Below are 17838 nucleotides of genomic sequence, written 5' to 3'. Positions count from 1 at the left end.
CAGGCCTGGCCCCGGCTTTGCCGCCCTCTGTGCTTATCTGCTCCCTGGCGCTGACCGCGTTAGGAAGCCATTACCTCTCTCTCCCCCTCAGGGCTGTGATCACTTTCCTGTTCTTGGCACCCAGCCTGGCCGTGCTAAATAAATATTTGTTCATGATCGTGAATTAAGCTGCTTCAATTGAGCCACTATCAATCAGCGCTCGGCCTGTCCAGGGGCAGGGTGCTCACCGCCTAGAACCGGGCTCCCCCACCTCGGCTCCCTCTGGGTCGGCAGCGGCTCCCTGGGACGGACAGGGATCTCTCGAAAGGGTGTTCTGCCAGCTTGGCACTCAGGGTGGGGGGCGGCAGAGCAGGTGGACGGAGAGGCTGGACAGCCACATAAGCTGGGGAGGATTGTGTCCCGTCCAAGGGTCGCTAAGTCCTACCCCCAGCACCTGCAGACGAGGTCTCGCTTGGAAACAGGGTCTTTGCAGACGCGATCACTTTAGGACGCTGGTCACCAGGTCGAGGGGGCGCCAAGTCCTTCAGGGGGATGCTGCCACTGTCAGAGGAATGCCAAGGATTGCCGCACCCACCAGAGGCCAGGAGAGGCCAGGGAGGACGCCCAGGCTTCAGGGGAGCACTGCCCGCAGGCCTCGCCTCAGGCTTCTGGCCTCCGGAGCTGTGAGAAGTGTCCCTGTGTTAAGCCACTCGGTCTGTGGGTCCTGGTTATGGCCCAGGAAATGGACACAGCCCAAAAGACTGACGCGCCCACTGACGGGAAATGGCATTCATGTGACCTGACAGGGCCGGTGACACTGTGCAGGACAGCCTCCACTCACCAAGAAAATCCATTTCCTTTTCTCAGCCTGGCTCAGGGTGGCTCGTGCCTGGGGTCTGCGTGATGGAGGGAGAGGAGGGGGCCTGGAAGGAGAGGAGGACCCCTGCCCGCCTTCTTTCCTTCCCCTGGCTCTGCCTGTGACAACCAGGCAGCCCAGCCAGGCCTGTGGCCTCTCCTGACCCAGGAGCTAAAAATGGGTGTTACATTTTTAAAGGGTTGTGAAGGAGGAGGGAGAGGAGGAGGGAGAGGAAGAGAGGAGCAGAACCCACAAAGTCTAGCGCCTTCCTGAACCTCGCCGTGGACCAGATGCCCAAGGACACCACATGGACAGGAAGAGGACGTCCCATGGCAGAGTTTTATGGTTTAGTCCACCGCAGCATAATCTTGAAGCCCAGCTGTCAGTGCAGGCTAGCCTTGCCGGACTAGCCCAGAGACCCAGGGAGATTTTTACTGAGACTTCTGGGAAAGGGATCCTTATTCTTTCCTCCTAGACCCCAAACCTGAACTGTGTCCCCTCCTGCTACCAGTGAGTCCTGGGACGTAAGCCTACAGAGAGAAGGCAGGGAAAACACTCCAGGAGCTGCCGGTCCTGATGGCACCGAACCCGAGAGACAGCCATTCCTGCAACTGACCCTGCGTTGGACTGCTCGGCTTACAGGAGCTGACAGGCCCTCCCGAGGTCTTCAGACACTCTGGACTGGTTTCCATGACATGCATCCAGAAAGAGGCCTAGAGAGTTTGGGATTGTGCGACGTTGACCTTGAACCTGCTGTCATTCACTCAGAAAAAGGAGGAATCGCACAGCTTTGGTGTTGTTGCTGTAGCAGTGGTCACAATTCACGGTGCTGTTGCTCCTGACACACAGAATGTCATGAGGGCCTTTCAGGGCGGTGGCTCAGAGCAGCTGCTTTGAACCAGGACTCTGAACTTAGGAGTGGGAGACACGAGGCAGGGGTGAAGAGCTTGTCCACGCACCCGTGAAGACGGGGTGCTCTATACAGACCCAAGGGGGCCAGCCACAGAGTGAGTGGCAGAGCGAGCCCAGGGGCACTGCCTTTGTGTACAGGGATGTGCAGGAGAGAGGAGCCAGAGGGCGCCCACCTCGGGAGTCGCCCCGATCTGGAAGGAGACCCCAGGGGCTGGAAACCGTGGCTGCCTGCAGGGGGGCAGGGAGGGAGGGAGACCCCTGTGTCCAGTCTCCTCTGTGCGTCCTAGGGGAATGGCTGCAGGAAGTGCAGACCTATGGGATCCCAGGGTTCAGGCCACAGGTGCCATGAACCATAACCCAAAAGTAGCCCGGCCTCTGCTCATCATGCACCTTGCTCAGTCGCGTCCTCTGCGGGGTCAGAGGTGGCCTGGGAAGACCAAGATGGCCCTGATGGAGAAGCTGAAAATAGCAGCTGTGACTCAGGACCCACAGGGGACATGCCGGTGGTCTCAGCCTGAGGCGTCCCCAGCTCAGGAGACAGCCACGCTGGGGCAGGCGGGTGGGCTCCCTGAGCTTTCGCCGCCCCCTGGGCCGCCGCCGGGTGCCCGTCCTCCTCTGAAGCCGTGGCACCGCGCTGTATGCAGGTCCCCTTGGGCGGAGATAGCAGTCTGAGGGTCGTGCTGCCCGCACCTCCAGGGACAGATGCTGAGCCACATGGGCCCCTTGCAGTCTGCCCCGGGACGGTCGGCAGCTGGGTCAGCCTTCAGAGAACCGAAGGCCTGGGTCCTGGCTGGGCCGGGGGGACTGTGGGGCCCCGAGCGCGTGCTGCTGCCAGGTCCCTATGTCAGAGCCACAGGTGGAGCCGGGGAGCAGGCCAGGCCACCAACAAGAGGCAGGGCCTGCAACGGGGAGGACAGGGCCTGGCCCTCTACCAGCCTCGGCTCCTGCTGCCACACTGGCCGCAGTGTGCCTGTCCCCACAGAGGCCTCCTTCAGCCCCTAGTAGGTCCTCTCCTCTCTCAGAATTGCCACCAGCCCCCTTCCTCAGAGCCGCCATCCCAGCTCCTGTGGTGCCCAGCCGTGCCCAGCCCTGCCCCTCTCCCCAGGACATCCAAGAGGCTCGGGAGGCACCTTCTGGGGGTGGCCCATGCCCTGCGTCTGCTCTCGAACTCGGGACCCCACTCCGGCTGGGCAAGGAGGCCTGAGCCATACCACTCCCGGGACTCAGTCCTCTCACGGGGTCTGTCCCCAGCCCACAGACCACCCATCGTGTGGGCTCCTGCAGCAAGACCAGCTGACACCTGAGCTGCCCAACCTCCACCCTGCCACGTCCGGTGCAGGGGCACACAGTAGGCACTCAGCAAGTTCGCGCTGCTGTTGTGCTACTGGCCCAGCCTCCTGAATGGGCCTGACCTCTGAGTGGAGCCCGCGCCCTGCAGCCCCGGGGAGGGCGGGCTCTGCCTCGACTGGCTGGTGACCCTGGAGTGGCCCATTTGTCTGCACCGCGACGTCCCCATCTGGAAAACGAGGTGTGAAGAGAAGCTTCCAAGAAGCTGGCAGCCATGACGGGCGTCCTGTAGTCTCCCTGAAGTGCCAACACGCCCAGACCCTGGTCTGCCCTGGGCACCTTCCTGGGGCTCCCGGGTCCCTCTCCACCTGCCTGAGTGTTTTCATACTGAGGTCCAGGGCAGGGCCAGGCTGGCTTTGCTCTCTGCTCCACCGGCTTCTCCAGGGCCGTGGGTGAAGGTGGCCTTGGCCACCTTGTTAGGACGCCATGGGAGGAGACATCCTAGGCTCTTAGGCAGAGAGGAGCCCTAGTGCGGGCACCCCAAGCTGATGCTGGCTCAGCCCTGGATGTCCTCTGGGGACACTGTCCCCAGCTGCAGTCACTCCTTTTCTGTGGCCATAGCCTTCCGGGCCCCTGGCTGCTGACACTCCAGTAGTGGTCACTCTTCCCAAGCAAGGCACGGCCACAGATTCCCTGCTGTCTGTGTGGACACCCCACCCCAGGTCCTTTGTTAGCGAGGGAGTTGGGGCTTGGAAATTCCCGGTGGGGCTAGCTGGCAGCATCCAGCTGGGGGCCGGGGACCCTTAGGCCAGCTCCCCTTAGGCCAGCTCCCCTGGCTCCCCAGGCTCCAGACCCTGCCATTTGGAGAGGCCACAGTGCCCTCTGCTGGCCATTGGCTGGGGCCGCACCTCTGCAAGAACATCTACAAAGAACTGAGAAGGAGGAGGGAAGTTCTACCTGTGCTCTGCCCAGGCCCCGCCCCATCAATCCCCACCTCCCTCCGGGTCCCTCAAAGAACTCCCTGAGTCAGCCGCCCTCCTAACCCGCCCCCCCAGCTATGCTCCTACTGGCCCATCTACTACACACCATTCATCTTTGACTCAGCCAAGCCCACTTCCTCCAGGAAGGCTCCCCAGACTCACCCAGGGGTACTGGCCTCCCCACTTCCTGCCCTGGCAGTCCCTACAAGAATATATCTTACCTGTCCATCTGCCTTTCCCTGCATGGCCGTGCACTCCCTGGGGGTGGGGACCATGTCCATCTGTCCTCAGCCCCAGTGCCGAGCTGCTCGGGGCGGGAGCTCGGGTGGGAAATGTTTGTTGAGGGACATTTTAGTGTCAACCTACTGCAAAGGATCTGGGTGTTGTGGGTGCCCTAGAACAAGACCCCCAAACAGAGCATGAGAATATGCCCTTGAGAGGAAGCCCAACCAACGTCAAGGTGTAGACCTAGATGGAACCTGCTCCCATCACTTCCCGCCCTCCCCCTCAACCGTCCCTGCTGGGCAGCGGGGGTGTCCTCCTCGCAGACCCTGTCCAGAGCGCCCTTGGACTTTACTTTTCTTCTCCCCCTTTTTTGTGTGACTCTAATGGGGTCATGCTAGACTCATGATTCTGTATTTTTTTATTTCGGGAAATGATCCACCTTGAGGCCTCTAAGTCAGCATCTGGGGTTTGTGTCCTTCTCTTCAGTAGCTGCGAAGCGTCCCCAACCCTGGCACTACTGTACTGTGGGATTGTTGTTTATACCTCAGTGAATCTGGGGAGAAATGCATTTGCTTGGTGGCTTTTAATTTAATCTAATTTTTTTTTTTTTTTTTTTGCAGTTGCAAGCAACTTTTCTGTAAACAGCCTGGTGCGCAATTCTTTGTGCCTGTGTGCGACTATTTCTGTAGAACTGACTCATAGAAGTGGACTTGCTGGGCCGGGGTGGGGGTGGGGGTCTGCTTCACATTTTAACAGACACTCTCAGAATACCTCCAAAGGTGGGTGCTGGCCCACCTCACAACACGGTGCCTGGGGGCTTCTCTTCTCCCCTCTTTGCAGCTGGGTGTTACCAGACTTAGAAAGGGCGCCCTTGAGGTCTCCCAGAGAAAAGAGGTCTGGGGGTTGCTGGGCAGGTGTGGGAGCCTCCCCCTCTGGATTGCAGTGGAGCCACCCTTGCTTCTCCTTGGCCCAGGAGGGAGAGTCTGCCGAAGCCCTTGCCCAGGCCCTTCTGCCGGCCCCTGCGGGCAGAGGGGCTTGGGAAGCCCAACCGGAGCCCCAGAGCAGCGTCCACATGGAGTTGCCTCTGGCATGGTTTCCAGCCAGTTCTTGGGGAAGCAGCCCCTCCTGCTCTCTGGGCGGAGAAGCCAGGTTTGGGAGAAGCGAAGATCCCAGGCTTGATGGTGCACTGAGAGGCCAGGAGGACACAAAGCTCCCTGCTGGGTCTTGCAAGACACACAGGCTGTGGGCATAGACGCCCCTTGTGAGCTGCAGGGCAGAGTCCATTGGGCCCAGAGTGGGGCGTGCGGGGTGCTCGCCTCCTGTCCCAGCCCCCCTCCTCCCCCCAGCAGGGATGTGGAGGATGAAACTTGGAAGTAGCTTGTCATGTGTGCAGATAGCTGGGGTGGGGGACACTGCCAACCCCCCCCCCAGGCCTCATTCACCCCACGCAGCCATGTCCTAGGCAGCTCACCAGGTCCTGGGGGAGGAGATGCTCACAACCACCTGAGGTGGGTTTTAGAACACGTGAGTCTTCGAAGCGCCCAGGAGGACATGGAGTGGTTTTCGTTGTCTGTTTGACTCCACTAGCCCTCACAGGGGGACTTGAAATGACCGTGGAGGAATCAGACTAGGGAGACAGGAGGGAAGCTTTGGCGAGGTCAGCCACCAGGCCACCAGGCCACCAGTCCCAGGGCCGTGGAACCCCCTGGGGACTCTCACTCACGACTCAGGAACATGCGTGGCCTCAAAAGTGCATCTTTAAGAAGGTCAGAGGAGGGGGTGTGGGTGCTGGAGAAGGGAACTGAGAGCTCAGGGCGCAGCCAAGGCCAGACACCGTGGGAAGGACCCCGTGCTAACACCTGGGCGTCTGCACTTCCTTCTTCCCAGGAGGGGAGCAGAGGAGACGGTATCATTCCCATCGACAGAAGAGGGGACTGGCCCCGCCCCTGGGCATGGGTCTCCCCTCTTGGCTTCCTGGAGCCTGCAGGCCTCACGGGGACCTGGCCGACTGCTCGGTGGCCTTCAGAACTGAGCTCAGGTGCGGGAGCTTCCAGAGCTGCCATAGGCCCCCCACTCCCTTCCTGCTTCATCACCCCCACCTGATGGCTCCTCAATTCCCCTCTCCCGCCTCCTCCTCCCCCAGCCCAGCCCCTCCAGGCAAAGTAGAGGAGAGGGCCTGCAGCCGGAGTCCCCTGCTTGGCGAAGACACCGTGGGGTCTCTGAGGGTCCCAGGTCGGCTGGGAAGAGAGGATAACCAATCATGGGGTCGGGTGGAGGACAGGTAGGAAGGAGGATGAGGAAGGATCTGGAATATCTGAGAAGTGCTGGAGTGGGAGGGGATCTGGTCAGAAGTCTAGGAGGGCTAGGAGGGGCTGGGCTGGAGGCCCCCAGCACTGGGCCAAGGGCGGAAGCCTGTTGGTCCCGCTGCACGGAGACCTGAGCAACTCCACGGCGCCCTCTCGTGGCCATTCGAGGCCAAGGCTCAGTGCTCAGAAGAGCCCTGCGTTGTCCTGTCGAGGGTGCAGAAAGTGGGTTCAGGGCAGAGGGGAAGGCTACTGCTCCCGGGGCCAAGATTCTAGTCCAGAAATGCCACTGATTCTCCAGGTGGCTTTGGGCAAGCCATTCCGCCTCTCAGCCTCAGTCTCCTCATCTGATGAACAAGGAACCAGATGAGATGCGTGTGTCTCACAAATGGAAGTGTGGACCCCGGGCCAGCCCTGGGCGAAGCCCACTGGCTGTGTGACCTCAGCCTCCTCCAAGGACCTCCAGGCAGGTGCTACCTGGCAGTGGAAGAAGCTGAGGCTCAGAGAGGTCACGGAGAGGGGAGGAACTGGGACTTGAGACCCGGTCTGTGACCTCAGAGCCCTTTTCTCCCCTGCCCCAGGGTGCCTCTCATGGTCTCCAGGTCCCTTACAGGTGTCCCCCATTTAGTGTCTGCTGGAGAAAATAGATTTAAGCAGAAATTGGGGTCTTGGTAGGTAGATGAGACAGGAATGAAAGGGTCAGGACATTCAGACCTGGAGCCACCTCATAGAAAAAAAGCAGTCGTTGCAGGGGAAGACATCATGGCCACAACTCAGTTAGCCATCAAACAATGTTCTCTGGGCCGACCAGCCACCGGGGAACACAGGAAAGGCGTGATGGAAACATGCTCAACAGCAAAGCCCTCGGTGTTGAGTATTAACCTTGCACCTGTTCACACCAAGCTTGCTGCTCCTGAGCAGCTCAGAAGCTCTTGAATAGTCATCCATCCAACCATCCAACCAACCAACCACCCACCCATCCATCCCCGGACCTACCCACCCACCTTTCCATCCATCTACCCATCCATCCATCTGTCCTCTGTCCATCCATCCATCCATCTGTCCATCTATCCATCCAAACGTCCATCCATCTATCCATCCACCAACCTACCCACCCACCTTTCCATCCATCTACTCACCATCCATCTGTCCATCTGTCCATCCATCCATCATCTGTCCATCTGTCCATCCAAATGTCCATCCATCTATCCATCCACCAACCTACCCACCCACCTTTCCATCCATCTACCCATCCATCTGTCTGCCATCCATCTATCCATCCATCCACCCACCCACCCACCAGCCCACCCATCCGTTCACCCATCTACTCGTCCCTCCATCAAACATTATTGAGCCCTGAGCTATTGGCACCTGCTTCTCAGGAATCCCTCATCACATGTGATGGAGCTTAGACTCGGAGACCAATAAACACAGAAGAGTGTGGCTTTAATTAGCTGCATGTTGTTTATCACCTTGAAACAAGCATTTATTATCTCACACGGTGGCCTTGGGCCAGGAACCTGGCTGAGCTAGGTCTCTCAGCTCCAAGTGTCTCGTGAGGTTGTGGTTAAGATATTGACTGGGGCCGGAGGGTCTGCTTCCAGGACGGCCTGTCACCTGGCTTTGACAGGAGACCCCGCGTCTTCCGTGGCAGTCGGCCGAGGACCTCTCAGCTCCTCCTCAGTGGTCCTCTGTTCAGGGTGGCTTGTGAGTCCCCACAGCACTGCAGCCAGCTTCCCTGAGTGAGAGACCAAGAGAAGGAGGAGCCGGCTGCACCTGTTGACTTGGTTTCCAGGTGACATTTTTGCTTTTCCTTCTAACAAATATAAATGGGTTAGAAGAGCATCTGGTCAAGGAGGCCGAGGTGGGAACGGGGCTCCGCCTCTGCAGGGAGGAGCACCCGAGGGTTCTGGTCTGCTTCCACCCAGCCCGTGAGTGGCAGGTGCTGAGCTGGAAGCGTGTGCTGAGGGGTGAGAGGGCTGGGAGTCAGCCCCCCTGCTTCCAGGTGGAGGGAGTCTGGGCAGGGAAACTGTACGGGGGCAGCAAAGAAAGAGCTGGGCTCTGCCTCCTGCCAGCGCGACCTGGGACAATTGCCCACCCCTTTCTGGGTCTCTGTTGTGGAATGAACCAAGACCACTCAGGTAGCTACTGGGAGACTCAGAGGCTGCAGAGGGAGAAGGGGCGGCTCTGGGGAGCCCAGGGCCCTGGTCCCAGGAAGCTGGTGGTGGGAGGACCAGACGCAGGGCCTCTGTGGCTTTGTGGTTCTGTTGAGTTGGCCACAGGAGCACACAGCAGGGAGCTGGTGGTGAGGGACAGCTTAGGGCATGTGGCCTGGTCTTCTGGCTGGTTGCTGCAGAGACTGGCTCTGCGGCTACCTGGGCTGGCCCTCGTCCTTCCTTACCTTGAGCTCTCAGTGTCTGGTAGAGCCCCCAGGGCCCCTCGTCCTGATATTCCAGGAACTGACCTTCCCACTTGGAAATGTGCAGCAAGACATGGGCTGGAGGGAAAGAACTGGCCAGTCCAAGTGGTCACCAAGCCACAGGTGAAGGCTTCTGGACAAAATGGAGATGGAAAGAAAAAGAGGTGACTTGAGTTGCACCTCGTCCCTGTGGGTGCTTCCGGGGATCTCCTAGTTCTAGGCAGCAGGCAGCATCTGGAGCTTTGACTCAGGGTGCTCAGGGTTAAAGGTCACCTGAGCGGACACCCCATGCTCACACAGTGCTGGAATCTACACTCCTGTCTTTCCCCCAGCTGACAGGCCAGCTCCTCTTGGTTGCCTCTAGAGACAGGGAGCTTGCTCCCACCGGAGGCAGCACCCAGCTGATGTGCTGGGGGCGGGGCTGCCTGGATGATTGGCACTTGTGCAGGGAGCTCAACCCTCCAGGGCCTGCCCCACCCATCCTGCCCCTCCTCTTCCCCTCAGCAACAGTGGCTGAGGCTTTGCCCCTGGACGTTCCCTGGGGAAAATGATTGCATGACCCCGGGATCCAGGGCCGTCTTACCAGATTCGCCCCAGTTTGGAGGATCTGGGAAGGATGTGGGGCTGGGCGATTCTCACAGGGAATCAGGGACTAGGAAATGAGTACGACCAGGGGGACTGTGTGCACATAAAGTGCTCTCAAGGGACACGTCATCGTCACCACGGCACAGTCCTACTAGGCCATGGAGCTCCTCTGATGGTCACTGGGTGGGCTGGCAGGAGCCCCTTTTCCAGGTCCCCCTTCTCTGCAAAGCAGCCACCAACTGCCTGCTTGTCCAAGCCTGAGGTCCTGCACCTCCCTCCCTCCTGCTGGGTCTGACCCAGCGTCTCCTTTCCACGCCTCTCCACCCCGAAACATCCTGGCCTGCCCGGGGGTTGGGGCCAAGGACCGGGCTCCTGTCCTGGTGCTGCCACGGGCTGCGGGCTGGCCGGGCTGTGCTGGCAGCAGAGGGCCCTTCGCTGAGCGGCTCACCTCTTCTCAAGAGGGATGGAAGGGTGGGGTCCTGGTGCCTAAATACACCAAATATCTGACAACACTGGGTCCTTCTGCAAGGAGCTAAAACCAGGCACAGCAAGAGGCAGCACCATTACCAGCCATTACCAGCCGTGCCCCCCTGGGAAAGTCACTTCTCCCTGTGCCTTAGTGTTCTCATCTGTGAAGTGGGGCTGACCTTCCGAGGGAGGAGTGGGCCAGGGCCCCCTCTGATGGCTCTTCCCCCTGCCCCACCTTGTGGACATCTTCCAGCCTGGTCAGACCCAGGGCATCCTTGGGACCCATCGTGGTCTCTCCGGTCCCAGTGAGCCCAGCAGAGTACCCTAACTACCCCCAATTTACAGATGAGACAAATGAGGCCCTGAGAGGCGAGGGCACCCACGCAGTGCAGTCATCTGAGGAGTGTTACCCCTGCAGGTGTTGGCACGCTCTGAGGGGGCCTTCCGCGTGCCCAGCCCAGGTCAGTGCCAGAGGAGACAGTGCCAACCTGGGAGAGCTCAGCCAGGGTGCTGGCGGGGAGCGGGGTCGGCTCCAGCATTCACGGTCATCACAGGTTATGGAGCAGGACCTTGTTAGGGAGCCCAGAAGGGAGTACCCGTGCGTGAGCAGGCAACCTGGTCTTTGGCCAGATTTTTTTTTTTTTTTTGGTGGAAGGGCACCAGGGATTGGACCAGGGGCACCCAACCCCTGAGCCACATCCCCAGCCCTATTTTGTATTTAATTTAGAGACAGGGTCTCACTGAGTTGCTTAGGGCCTTGCTTTTGCTGAGGCTGGCTTTGAACTCGCGATCCTCCTGCTTTGGCCTCCCGAGCTGCTGGGATTACCGGCGTGCTCCACTGTGTCTGGCTGGCCAGTTTTGCCACTACCCCTTTCCCATGGCAAGAGTGTATAGTCAGGGGATTTTTAAAAGTGTGCTGTGGGCTGTATTTGGGACACCCGGAGTTGTGATCAGGGGTCCGTCCAGAAATAAAAGTTATATCTTGTAGAACAGGCTCCAGGGTATCACTGGAGAGGGACAGGCAACTGGGACACTGGGAATCTGGAAGGCCAGAGGGACAGTGCCCACCGGGACCCATCTGGAGGGCACAGTGGTGTTAGAAAGACCCCAGGGTCTGGAGCCGGGGAGGGTGGATTTGAACCTCAGCTCAGCCTCTCACTAGCTGTGAGGTTCCTTCCTGAGCCTCGCTTTCCTCCTTTGCCAAATGGGGGACTGTGGGGATCCCTCAGAGCATGTCATGAGGATAAAATGATCAGACACGTGAGCCGTGTCCCACGGTTAACGCCAGGTGTGGGCTCGGAGCTTGTTTGTGTCTGTTGACACGGACGTTGAACAGACGTCCCCTGGCCTAGGAGGAGGGAGACCGGTCAAAGGAATAGATTCCTGAATGAGCCATTCCCTTCTCTGGGGCTCTGTCCCCTGGAACAAAGTCACAGGGTTGGGGGATCGGAACACCAGGTTTCGTACCCTGCGATTTCACACTGGACTCAGGGACCCGGGAACACAGCTGGCCTGGGGCCACCCTGGGGGAAGACCTCTCTAGTCTATCAGAGCAGCCTTAACACTGAGCCAATCCAGGGCCTCGGAACCTTTCCAAAGGCACCTGCCAGCCACCACCCATCCACTCCGAGTTGACAGTTGAGATTAAACTGACTTTTCATTCCTGGCCTGAGTGGGAGGAGAGACGCTCGGAGAGGCCCTGGAGGACACAGTCAAGGTGACGGGCTTGCAGCCCTGGGACCCAGGTGGAGGGCAGTGGCACGGACGTGGGGCCATGGTCCATTTGGGCAACTCCCCAGGGGCACAAAGACATACCAGGTCCTCTCCACCGCGGGTGGGGACACACACACCCGGGAAGCCTTCACCCAGGCAGCCTTTAGACCCAGCCCAGCAGGGGGCAGGCCCGGGCACACCAGGCCACACGCTCTCACTGGTGATCTCTTCCCCTGCCTGGGAACCACGCTAGCTCCTCCTTACGGATGGGGAATCTGAGGCTCAGAGCTTATCGGTCTTGATGAATGATCCTGAGATCAGAGCAGTGGCCGTGGGTTGGCGCCATCTCCGCTCCCTCCTGGGCAAGTCACTTAGCCTGTGCCTCAGGGTCCTCACCTGTCGTCATGGAGGAGCTAGTCCAGGGGAATCTTTGGGAACATGGTCCGGCACTTGGCTGGTGAGCTATTTCCCAGGCTGCTTGCCTAGCTGTCCTACGCGTCCCCAGGACCTTGGAGTCTATGCTGCTCACAGTAGGTGCCAATCAGGTGTGCCTGCACCTGACCCTTCCCGTGCTCTCCTGCCTTCAGGGGGGCTCTGCTCCCCCCATTTTCCTTAACACGCTCCAGTCTTGCCTCCATCACCTTGGTCCCCAAACAGAGGCTGTGGAGTATAAGCAAAAATGATCATGGGCAGGAGAAAGGGACAGATCCACAGCCACAGCAGGGGACCTCTGCACGCTCAGGAGTTGACAGAAAATCAGGAAGGACATGGGGGCACTGAACAGGGGCACCAGCCAACAGGATGTAATTAACATACACAGACACTCAGGCCAGGCCACCAACAGCAGAATACAGGTTCTTTTTAAGTGAACATTTATAAAAATAGACCATACTCTAAGTGATTAAAAAAAAAAACACCTAAAAGTATTTAAAAATCTGCTGGGCACAATGGCCCACACCTGTGATGCCCACTACTCAGGAGTCTGAGGCAGGCGGATCACAAGTGCAAGGCCAGCCTGGGCAACTTGGAGAGGCCCTGTCTCAGATTTTAAAAGGGAGGGGACAGGGGCTGTAGCTCACTGGTAGAGCACTTGCCCAGGACTTTTGAAGTCCCCAAGTACCTCAAAAAATAAATAATAAATTCTCTGACCATAATGTAACCAAACTAGAAATTAATAAAAGAAAGATAGTCTGAGAACCTTGGAACCCTTAGAGATTAAAACAGCACAGTTCTAAGTAATTCATGGATCCTAGAGGCTCTCTTAAGGGAAATTTCAAAGTATACTGAGCCAAATGAAAACGTAAAGGCAACATTATAAAAATGTTGAGGTGCAGCTAAGGCAGCACAGAGAGGAAATGTTATAGCACTAAAATGCCTCCATTCAACAAGAAGGGTCTCAATCATGAAGCCCCACTTCAAGAAGCCAGAAAGTAAAGAAAAATAAACCCAAAGAAAGAGGGAGCAAGCAAAGAACAAAAACAAGGCAGAAATCAATGAGACAGAAAACAGAAAGATAGATAATGGGAAAAAATGGAGAAAGAGCTGGTTCTTTGAAACTATTAAATATTAATAAACTTCAAGGAAAACTGAGAGAAAAAGCAGATCAGCAAATCAGAAATGAAATGGGATGTCATCATAGATCTGGCAGACATTAGGGAAGGACAAGGTGACTGGGCACTGTGTGCACACCTGTGATGCCAGCAAGTTAGGAGGCTGAGGCAGGAGGACCCCACATTCAAAGCCAGCCTAGGCAATTTAGTGAGGCTGTCTCAAAATAAAAAACAGAAAGGGCTGGGGATGCAGCTCAGGGATAGTGCTCACTCATGTAGCATGCAGGAGGCCCTGGGTCAATGCCCAGGAGGAAGGAACAGGAAAAAACTAGGAAATACTATGAACAATTCTGTAAACGTAAGTTCAGTGGCTTAAATAAAAGGAATCCATTCCTCCAAGACCCCAAGCGAACACATCCAGTATGAAATATGAAATAAATAATCTGAATAGTGCAATAAATTCTTTAGAACATCAAATTTATAGTTAAAACCTCCTGAAAAAAGAAATCTCCAGGCCCAGGTGGTTTCAGTGGAGAATTCTACTAACCAGCGCTGATTCTGCACAATTTCTTCTTGAAAGCAAGAGAGGGGAGCCCTTCCCAATGTATCCGGGGAGGCCAGTGTTGCCAGATACCAAAGGCAGATGAGAATACATGAAGAGAGCTGCAGGCCAGTGCCTCCCCTGAACGTGGGAAGCACAGCCAACATCTTCAACAGAAGATTAGCAAATCAAATTCAGCAAGTCGGGGTTTGACCGGAATGCAAGGATGGCTCGATTTTGGCCAACCAGTCGGTGTGACGCATCATATCAACAGACCAAGCAAAGGACAGCACCCCAACCTCCTCCTCCAGGTGCACATGTGCACAACAGGACGTTATTCAGCCTTTAAGAGGCGGAAGTCTTGTCCCACTCTGTGGCCTGGCGGAGCCTTGAAGACTCAATGCAGAGAAGCCGGCCAGGATGGACAAGCGCTGTATGATTCTGCACTCACCAGGGACCCAGACTGGAGGTACAGGGGACGGAGTGGGGGTAAAGGGAGGCCCTGGGAACGAGGTGTCACTGTGTCATGGAGATGCTGAGACGGTTCTGGAGGTGGACAGTGACTGTCCGGCCATAGGAGTGTCCTTAATGCACTGAATGATGCCCTTAAAATGGCTGAAGTGGTAAATGTGATGCTGGCATATATACTTTGGCACAATAAAAATTTTAAACAGGCTAAAACCCACCAAAACCCCACATGATCATATCAGTGGAGGCAGAAAAATCATCTGACGAAATTCACCCCCGTGCATGGTAAAGACCTAATTAAAGGCACCCCAAAAGCCCCACAGCCACCATCTTACTTATGAAAAATGGGTGCTTCCTCTGAGCTCAGGAGTAGCCGAGGAGGTCAGCCCCCAGCCTCGTCTGCCACACAGAAGCCTGTCCTGGAAGCCCCCTAAGGCACTGGGCGATGAGCAAACCCACGAAGCCGCCACCTGTCTTCCTGGACGCTTTGGTCCTTGAACTCCTCATCAGATACAGTAAGGTTACCTGATGTTAGGAGAGTGACTCTGCCACCCCAATTTCCATCAGGAGAAATCATTTGCCAATTCTGGGATTTTTATGTGTTACACTGACTTATGACACACTAGCCCCACATAAATCTTGCAACTGGGAGGCTGAGAATCAATGATGTCTTCTAGCAGGAAACTGAGGCCCAGAGAAGGTGGTGACTGGCCCAAGATCACACAGCCAGGCAGGGGTCAGAGGTGAATGATCTTACTCCAAAGCCAGCTCGAAGTCAGCTGAGAACAGTGTAGCCAAAATCACTTCTGGCAGGGGACACGAACACTCAGTTGCAGGGACTGGCCAGGCTGTGTCATCTCCAGTGGCTCTGCAGGCACAACCCTGCTGGGAGGTGTGGCTGCCTGGGCAGAGGCACTTCCGCTGGTTGCTCTCATCCCGGCGTCCACTCTGATTACAAGTGACACCAGCCGCGGGCAGCTTTGAGGGAAGCTGCCGTTATATAAGGGGTTACATAAACCATCCTGTGATGTCTGCGTCCAGCCACGGAGCGCTGGTCAGGCCACGCTGTCCGGGGGAGGGCAGGGCTGGCAAAGGCCCAGGGAGGGTCGGGCTGGGGACTGACAGTCGTCACAGAGCATCTCACCAGGGTCCCCACATCTCACCCGCAGCAGCTGACGGTGGGATGTGGGTGCGTCTCCTGGCCGGAGGGCACCTGTGTTTCCCTCTCTGTCCAGGGGAGTGAGGGTGGCCCCTGGGACGAACACGTGACTTGGGACACATCCTGTGTTGGCATCAAGCAGATTCTCCCTCCTACCATCAGGTGTCAGAGGAGCTCAGAGCTGGAAGGGAGATCACAGCAGCCACCGCTGGGCGGGGAGGGGAAGGGGCCGGCCGCCCCCAGGCGCCCAGCCGACTGAAGGGATGTGGAGGATTCACCACCAAGTAGGACCGCAGCAACCTGGAGCATCTCAGAGGCCTGCTCTGTGCTGAGTCTGAAGACACCAGAGACTCGGCAGCCCATCTCCCTCCTCTCCTGGGGCTCACCTGGCTGGATAGAAAGGTGTTTCCAGTTCACAGGATTAATACCAATTCATGACAAATGTCATAAGAACTGTGCTGCCTTCCAGGGGTGTCAGATAACTAAGGGCCTTCCGTATGTGGCTAAGGAGGTTGGACCTCATCTTTGTCTCTAGGCACGGGAGAGGGGGTCATTAGTAATGCCAGGAGTTGGTGAGAGGCTTCCTGGAGGAGGGGATGTTTGCACAGGGCCTCAAAGAAGGCTGAGGGGACGGAGTTGACCAACTTGGGCCCAGCATCAGAGGTTTGAAGCTTGTCTCTGGGTGCATCACCAACTGCAAGACAGAAAGCAATTCCCTGCCTGCCCAGATGCAGGGCCAGAAGGAGGAGAGTCCGCAGACCTCCAGAGTGAGGCAAAGTGCCACCATCCTCAGGCCGCAGCTGCTCTCTGTCCCCTCTAGACATGGATCGCCACAGCTGGACGATGACCATCACACTCTTGACCTGCGTGGACGGTCAGGGGTCCCAGGCTCAGCAGGAGGTCGAGGAAGCATTGTGGCTGTGCCCACGGAGGCCTGGCTGCAGGTTCAAGTTCTGCAGCTCCTCACTGAGAGGTCTGGGGCTGGTCACTCCACCGCCCTCTCCTGGTTTGTAAATGGCAAGGACGCCGAGGAGTCCTAGGCTGCCCCAGGGGACCGTCCACCAAATGCTGGTGGCACACAGGAGGTGTCCCACACATCTGCTTTCCTCCTCCCTCCCCCCTCCCTCCTTTCCTCCTCTCTCTGTCCTAAAAGAGAGTTTGGTGGCTGAGACATCGTCATGAGGCACGTGGCTGCACGTGACAGGTGTTGGTCACCCAGATGTGAGATGTCAATGGAGCACCATGTGACAAAGCCGTTTGAGAGCTCGGTGCTGTGTGAGGTGCAGAGGCCCAGGCTACTATACAGGCCACCAGCCCTTCTGGTGACCGAGGGGACAGGAGGAGAAGGCATCAGAAGGGGAAAGGAGAGGAAGGGGAGGCAGAGGCAGGGAGAAAGGCCAGGAGGCGGGCGTCCACTGGCCGGGCTGCTGGGAGGCCCTGCCGGTCAGCATTTCCCAGGAAGCTGCCCCGGCCATCGGCCTCACCTTCCCTGTGGCCAGTTGGTGGGCAGGGCCAACACCAGCTCTGGGCTCCCTTGCTTGCTCCAAGCGAGTGGCCCTGCTTGCAGCCCCGCCGGCGTTGGCACGGTGACAGTAGCCAAGTGTGCAAACTTGTGCCATTGTCCCCAGGCCAGGGGGAGCCATGGAGACTGGCTAATATGACACAGGAAAATGTTTGCTGATGGCAATTCTATGGGCTTTGTCCACCTCTTTCTCCATCATGACGACTCGATTTAAGTCCCTAACTGTTTGACTACAAATGCAAGGGGACCGTGCAACGCCAGCCTTTTGTCCGGCCGCACTGAATGGGCAATTCAGGCTTTGTGCAGCTCAATTGAGGAAGCAAACATAAAGACAAGATTCCTGAGGGCTCCGGCTCCCTTCCCATGGATATGCCAGCACCCGTCAGGGCCGTCCCGGCCACCTTCCCCACGACGGTGCACCACGGGCCCACGGCCCTCCCGCGCCCCGGCCCTGGGGGATCCTGGGGCAAGGGTGGCGGAGAGGGCGAGGGACAAAGATGGAGACGGAGAGCGAGGCCCTCGACACTCAAGGACAGTGGGGAAAGCGGCCCGCCCGGCTTACCCTGTCCGATTGTCTGTCTGCACTGGAGCATAGCAGCTGCAGTCTTTGGGGGAGGTTTGCAAGCCCGTCTCCACCGGCCGGCCCCTCTGGGCCCTGGACATTCACACACACACACGCACACCCTCGCACACACACAGCCCCCTCGAGAAACCAGGGAACCGAGGTCAAGGGGAGGAGGGGCGTGGAGGCCGGCCGAGCAGGGCCGAGGGTAGAAATTGACCGGGAAATGATTGCATTTGGGAGCCGTCTTTTTTGTGATGGTCCCCATGGTGACAATTTGTGACGGCAAAGAATGTGGGAACGGGGCGC

Source organism: Urocitellus parryii, chromosome 6 (genome assembly GCF_045843805.1).
Source record: "Urocitellus parryii isolate mUroPar1 chromosome 6, mUroPar1.hap1, whole genome shotgun sequence".
In the NCBI taxonomy this organism is placed as follows: Eukaryota; Metazoa; Chordata; class Mammalia; order Rodentia; family Sciuridae; genus Urocitellus; species Urocitellus parryii.
Note: the sequence above shows the minus strand (reverse complement) of the source record.